A 5,570-nucleotide genomic window follows, 5' to 3' on the forward strand; every position below is an offset into this window, starting at 1 on the left:
GGCAGGGTTTGAATGCCGTTCATAGGGAGCTCGTCCCTACGAGCCCGGACGCCGTCTCCCTGCCCAGTTCACCAGAACTGCTGCCCCTCACCCCCAGCTCCGCCCGGTTAACAGACCGGTCCTCCGCCAGGAGCATGTCCCTAACGGACTGTCCCGGACAACACGATCACCCTGTCATCGATATTAGTATCGATGATGAAGAGATCGTATTGCCAGGGCCATCGTCGAAGAGACGGCATTGCGAGGTGGAGGGCCCGTCTGTTAAACGAGCGACGACGGAAACCGCGGTCGTTGATCTCGTTTCCGACCCTGACGACGAGGTGGCATCCCGATGAAGGTCATGCGGTGGGGGCTCTCGCTATCAAGACCGCAATCGGGGACCCTGTTCACCGAATGTCCCCCTCGGGTCAGAATCGCCGCTGTACGGCCTTACGCGGCGGTAGAGGCCGAGAGACAGCGGCGGCGAGAGGAAACGGACTCTTCGCCAGAGTCGGAGTAGGAGAGACCCCCTGGATCCGCTCCCGGGTTTGGCAATGTACCAACCTCCCTCTTGAACGCATGGGTTGCGGAGCGGATCCTGACGAATTGTCGTCGGAGAGCCAGGCGAGAGGAGAGAGGAAAGTTTGAGGAGTGGGCTCCTTATTATCAATTTTTTATTTATTTATTTATTTGTGTGTGTGTGTGTGTGTATTTGTAAATGTATATATGCATATATTTCTGTATATATTTATATATTTTTTATATATGTATATATTTAGTTGTAAGTCTATACTTTATATATTTATTGCATGTGAAAAGATTTTTATATAGTTTTGTATATAGTTTTATTTACAGGGTGTCCCATTTGAAAGAGTACGGCCTAATATCTCTCGTAGGAACGGGGGCGACAGCAAAATTGTTCAAATACGAGTTGTAGGGTTCGAAGAGGGAAACTTAGTGCTGATGGAATCCAGGCCCTCATTGCTTATGTTTCTATGCTACGAGCATAAAGTCGGTTTTTTTAAATGGCAACAATATTTTTCACCCCTACAAAAGTTGTTCGTCTCGCCGAGAAACGTTCAACCATACCACTTTTTTCGATGACGTCATCGTTTTCATGTGAATAATCGTACAAAAATCAAACGACAGGGAAACATCTTTATTCAGACCATCTTGCCGCACAGGAACGCTGGAATGTTATTTATTTACTATCTGGTCAATGCACCATGTAAACAAAAGATGACTGATGTAGGTAAGGGACGTTGTAAGAGCTAGGTGTTATTCATTTCCGTCGGTGACAAAATATCCATCATTCCGTTCATACAGTGTCGTTCAAAATGGTGTATTCTGCTAGTGGATGTGTGGATATATTACTCATATTAGGTGAGTGTCGACAAGTATATCGAATGTGTGGTGCAGTATTGTTGAAGGTACTAGTTGGAACTGTCAACGGCATGATGTACCTGCAATTCTTGCAGAATGAATCACCAGTGCTCATGGAAAATGTGCATTTAGCAACTAGACAGCGGGCATGGTTTCAGCAAGATGGTGCACCACCGGACTTTACTCGATCTGTGAGAGATCATCTAAACATTATTTTCCCCAATCATTGGATCAGTCGAGGTGGTTTTGCCCAGTGGCCACCTCGACCTCCTGAACTTACCCCACTCGTTTTTTATTTGTGGGGTTACGTGAAAGACGTTGTGTACACCAATCGACCGACAACTTCGGCGGATTTGCAGAGACGAATCAGACAAGCAATCGCGAATATTCCATCTGAAGTACTCCGTCCTGTTGTTAGAAGTTCCCGATGCCAGCTGGAGTTGTGCCTTGCTGTTAATGGCGGTTACGTCGAACATCTTTTGTAATTACTGTTCGCGATACCTACACGAAGACACATGTACCGTATGTGAAATGGAACTTGTAAGATAGTCTTAATAAAGATATTTCCCTTTCGTTTGATTTTCATATGACTATTCACATGAATACGATGACGTCATCGAAAAATATGGTATGGTTGAACTTTTTTCGGCGAGACGAACAACTTTTATAGGGATGAAAAGTTTGTTGCCATTTAAAAAAACTGATTTTATGCTCGAAGCATAGAAACATTAGCAATGGGCGCCTGGATTCCATCAGTCCTAACTCTCCCCCCCCGAACCCAACAACTTGTATTTGAACAATTTTGCTGTTCCTCCCTTCTTACAAGAAATATCGAGCTGTACTGTTTCAAATGGGACACCCTGTATAAGTAGCCCCACGTATGTACCCCCTCCTCAATAATATTGAATAAATTGAAATTTTTTTTTGAAAACCTGACATCCTTTTTTAAAAATCTTCTCATGTCCAGCAGGTAACATCTTGTCCTCTCGTTTCGTTTTTTTTTATTTCATTGTTTTGGCATTTCGTCGTTTTTTCGCCCTCTCGTTGTTTCAACGTTTGGTCGTTTCCTCGTTTCTTCTCGGTTTTTAGTCTCGTCGTTTCATCGTTTCTTCTCAGTTTTTCAGTTTTGTTCGGAGATAAGTGTTGGTATGGAGGAGAGTCACAGGGCCCTACACGACATCGAGAATAGAATGGGAGACGACGATAGCGCTGCTATGGCGGAAATGGGCAATGCAGATGATCTAGTATCTAGAGAGTTTCTATATTTTCAATTACTTGTTCCATGTTTTATTTCTTACTGGTTTAAATAAAGATTTTGTAAACCAATAAAAACGTTTCCTTTCGCTCTCACCTCACTGCTAATAAAACAACGAAAAGAATCGAGATGAAGTTTGTAACCAATATATCTTCACCGTGTTCTGATATTGTCTTTCCGTGCATATAGTTAAAAACCAATTTCGTAGCGCAAATAATTCAGATGCGCTCAGCGTGTCACATCTGTGCACGGCCTGTGGAGTGGGTAAATGCATTTTCAGGGATGGAAAAGTATTTGCGCAAAAAGTACTTCATTGACAAGAAATATCAACCAATCCCTGATGTAAAAGTAAAAACAATGTGCGTTTTGAATTTTTCTGGCTGGGGCGCTGTACGAGGCGTCATTATACCTTATGATTTAAATATGTTACAACTTCACCTGCTTGATTTGTGCCAAGTTGTTTACATACATAAACGTCATGTATTTTACTTAGAAGAAGAAGATTTGCGAGTAATTACCGCCATTACTGTTTCGATGCAATTTAATTGGCTGCCGATCCCCTTCAGAAATCAGTTGGAACTACAATGACCTCTCTGATATGAATGAGCTGATAGCTGGACAGGTATATCTCATCAGCATAATTCACAAAATAGATGTCTGCTCTGTATTCGTAACAATGAATTTCATGGAAACAGAGGGCAACCTGAACGAGTAAATATTTCCTTCCGGTATTGGTATCCCCATGTCACGATCCCCATGCATGATGCTACGCAGAGTGGATTAGAAAAGTAAATACACTGCGGCTATATATTGAGCATTTTATGGAAAATGCGTCATTCGATAATAGAGATGGCTAGTGGAAACTTTCGTCAAAACGGTAGAAACGGCCCCGATCGGCCTGAGGAGAAGATAGCAGAAGCGGGTTCGTCGAACAGACGAGAGGCCGTACTGCTCCCTGTAATAAATAATCCAAGCATTGTCAATGGTTCCGGTGAGCGTTACAATTCTTTCTTTTTGTCAATTAAAACATACATTAGAATTGAGTTGTATTGCTTATGGTTGCATCAAGATTGAGATAACCAAGTGGTACGGCCACGGTTCCACTGGAAACTGATGGTGAATTAATTGTGTTTATTTTAATTATTCCTTCCCTGACCTATATTTTAAATGCAGGACAAAACGAGGTACAGGCTCAGTACGATCCTCAGCCAGGACCCAGTGAAATAGACGAAACACCCCGGGCGGTTGAACCCGAGCTATTCACTAACCCACCACTAGTTAGAGAATCTAGACTGCATGAGATAAGTGATAACACCAGAGAATTTAAAAGATTCAAATCACGCAAGCGCGAAATTGTATTCAATATATCGAAAACACCCAAAGACATGTCTGACATGACTTGGATAAACTCGCTCGCTGAAGACATTTTAGAAATAATTAGACAGCGCGCCGATCACGATAATGCATGCGGCGCCCAATTCGGTTACACACATGGAGAAGTAGAGCCAAGGCACAAGCCAAGGTATCTGACCCCGCGCCCAATATCTCATATGAAAATCGAGGATATTGTAAAATGACTGACACGCCTCTCGCAAAGTGGTACAGAAATTCCTAGAGATAGTAAATTCTTCCTCACTTTGCATCTTACTGAAAATATGATTGGTGCCGGACGAAATCGAACTACAGCTGATGGAAAATTTCGAGGAATTATCCACATTACCAACAAGGATAATATGTGAGTAGTGTAGTAATACGGGTTCTGGGGCAATGTTTTTGGCGTCGACCTGGTCGTTGGGGCCCAGTAGGGGGGTCAGATGAAAGTGGGTGGGTGGGTGGTTGATTAATTCGCGGGGTCGCGGTTCAATTCGCGGTTTGATTCGCGGGGTCGCGGTTTAATTCGCGGTTTGATTCGCGGTTTGATTAATTCATTCGCAATTCCTTCCCTCGAAGTAATGATAGGGTTAATTAATTTCGCGGTTTCATTCGCGGGGTCGCGGTTTAATTCGCGGTTTGATTCGCGGTTTGATTAATTCATTCGCAATTCCTTCCCTCGAAGTAATGATAGGGTTAATTAATTTCGCGGTTTCATTCGCGGGGTCGCGGTTTAATTCGCGGTTTGATTCGCGGTTTGATTAATTCATTCGCAATTCCTTCCCTCGAAGTAATGATAGGGTTAATTAATTTCGCGGTTTCATTCGCGGGGTCGCGGTTTAATTCGCGGTTTGATTAATTAATTTCCAATTTTTCCCTCGAAGTGATGAAAGGGTTATTTAATTCGCAGGTTAATCAATTTAATTCGCGGTTTTGCGTTACAAAGAACCTTCTCGGTGGAACTACTCAATCCACCCCGCGAGGGGGTGAGTGAAAGGGTTAACTAATTCGCCGCTGTAGAAATCATAGAAGGGGCTCCTCTTCTTCTTCAAACATTGACACCTGGCTCCACTTGACAGGTCTGAACTTGAGTTTTCCGGTACTTTCTCGTTTGCCCCCCCCCTTCCTGTGAAATTGTTGTTGATAACGATATCAATATGTAAATATTTATTTAAAAAAACATTTTCCTGTCACATGTCTGAACTTGAGATTTCCCGTACTTTCTCATCTGCCGCTCCCCCTTCTTGTGAAATTGTTGTTGATAACGATATCAATATGTAAATATTTATTTTAAAAAGAAGAGTTCAGAAGGGGAGGGAGTATGTATATCTGCAAAGGCAGAGGATCAGTCATTCAAAAACTTAGGTACCCCCACCAATTTGGCATAGTCCTCGACAAATTTTACACGTTGTAGTAGGAGGAGTTTCCGAAAAATCTCCATCTGCTGCAAACTGATAAGAATGTAAATGCATTGGAAGATGTCCGAACGCAATCTTTTGTTTACATAGAATTTTTCGGTTTACCTGGGAATGCATGTTGTACTCACAACCCTAAGAACATGATGTGTGACAAACTGGCGCAG

The sequence above is a fragment of the Diachasma alloeum genome, unplaced genomic scaffold, assembly GCF_001412515.2.
Source record: "Diachasma alloeum isolate Michigan unplaced genomic scaffold, Dall2.0 Dall_scaffold_00613, whole genome shotgun sequence".
In the NCBI taxonomy this organism is placed as follows: domain Eukaryota; kingdom Metazoa; phylum Arthropoda; class Insecta; order Hymenoptera; family Braconidae; genus Diachasma; species Diachasma alloeum.